Consider the following 1,725-nt stretch of genomic DNA (forward strand, 5'->3'; position numbering starts at 1 on the left):
TGGTGGGAGATGGATGAGCATGACAGGAGGGATGGAGAGACATTTAGGGGGTAGAGGATGACAAAGACTGGAGGGCAATGAAATAGGATGGATGAGGAGATGGTGGGAAATGGAGAAGCACAAGGCAGGGACTGGAAATGTGGGGATGGAGGAAGAGGAGGTGGGATTGGGTGATATTGGCGGCTGGAGGGATGGGGCCATGGTGGGAGGTAAGGGTGGATTTTGGGATGGGGGAAGTGGAGGAGGATGAGGAGATAGGAGGAAGTAGAAGAGGATGAAGAAAGATGGAGAGATGAGAAGTGGAAGAGGTTGAAATGGGTTGGGGTGATGGTGGGAGGTGATGGACGACAAGCAGGGGTGAGAAGATAAGATGTAGAGGAAAACAGAGTGATGGTGGGAGCTGATAGAAGATGAGAAGGAATGGTGAGATGTTGACAAAAGTAGGAATGTGAAAGGAAAATAGAAACTGGAGGCAAAGCAGGATGAGGATGAATGGGATAGGATGGAGGTAGAGAAGGAAGACTGGGGGAGGTGGATGAGAATATCAAGGAGTGGGATGTGGTGGATGAAGAAGGAGCAGGTGAGAGGGACGAGATGAAAGTGTGACAAGGCAGGAAGGTGGGATATGAAGGGTAGTGGAGGAACACAGGAAGGAGGGATGGGAGGTGGCTTGTGATGGAAGAGAACAATAGGGAGGGATAGGACACAATGTAGGATGCAATGTAGGCCTATGGAGCCACAGATGGGAAAGATGGGACCTGGTGGGTGATGGAGGATGACAGGGATGGATGGGACACAGTGGGAGCGCAGGAAGGAGGGATGGGTTGGACGACAGAGGAGTAGTGGAAGGAGGGGTGGGACGTGAAACATAGAGGTACACAGGAAAAGCGATGGGATGTGATGGGATATGATGGAGTGTGGGAAGGAGGAATGGGATTGGTGGGTGATGGGGGAGCACAGGAAGGAGGGCTGGGTTGCGTTAGGTGGGTGATGGAAGAGCAGGGTAAGGAGGGATGGGACATGGTGGGCAATGAAAGAGCACACAAAGGAAGAAAAGAATGTGATTGAGGATGGAGAAAAACAAGAAGGAAAAGATGGGACACGGTGGATCAAAGAGCAGGGATGAAAGGGATGGGACATGAAGGATGATGTAGGAGCAAAAGAAGAGGTTGGTCATGGTGGGTGATGGAGGACTTCAGGGAGGGACAGTTTAATGTAGTGAACCTGGAAGAGGCTGGGACCTGCAGGTGATGAGGGGCACAAGGGCAAGTAGCCACGGGCAGCAATGGGAAAGGGGATGTGGGGTCCACGTGCAGGCTGGGGTGAGAGCTGCTGGGCAGGATGGGCCAGGACGGGGAGGCATGAGAAACACCAGCATCACAAGAACAACACAGAGCCAAGAGGAGCCTGGTGTGAGGTGACAGCCCCAGGAGTGAGGCTGTGGAGGACCCATGGGTGAGGACAAGGAGCCCCTGTGGAGTGGCACACAGGGTCAGCACAAGGGGATGGTGTTGGGGAGAGACAGGCGGGTGAGGAGAGGGTGGGACATCGTGTCTAGGCTGGGCAGCTGGCAGGGACAGGTGGACAGGATCTAGACGCACCTCCCCACCCACGGGTGCCCCAGCCACCCCACACTCCCCTCCACATCCCCACCGGTTCCCCAGACAAGGACAGGCATCACGGTCCCCCCACCACAGCATGGGAAGGCAGCACCGAGGGCGTGGG

The sequence above is a fragment of the Tyto alba genome, unplaced genomic scaffold, assembly GCF_018691265.1.
Source record: "Tyto alba isolate M040663 unplaced genomic scaffold, T.alba_DEE_v4.0 Super-Scaffold_33, whole genome shotgun sequence".
Lineage (NCBI taxonomy): Eukaryota > Metazoa > Chordata > Aves > Strigiformes > Tytonidae > Tyto > Tyto alba.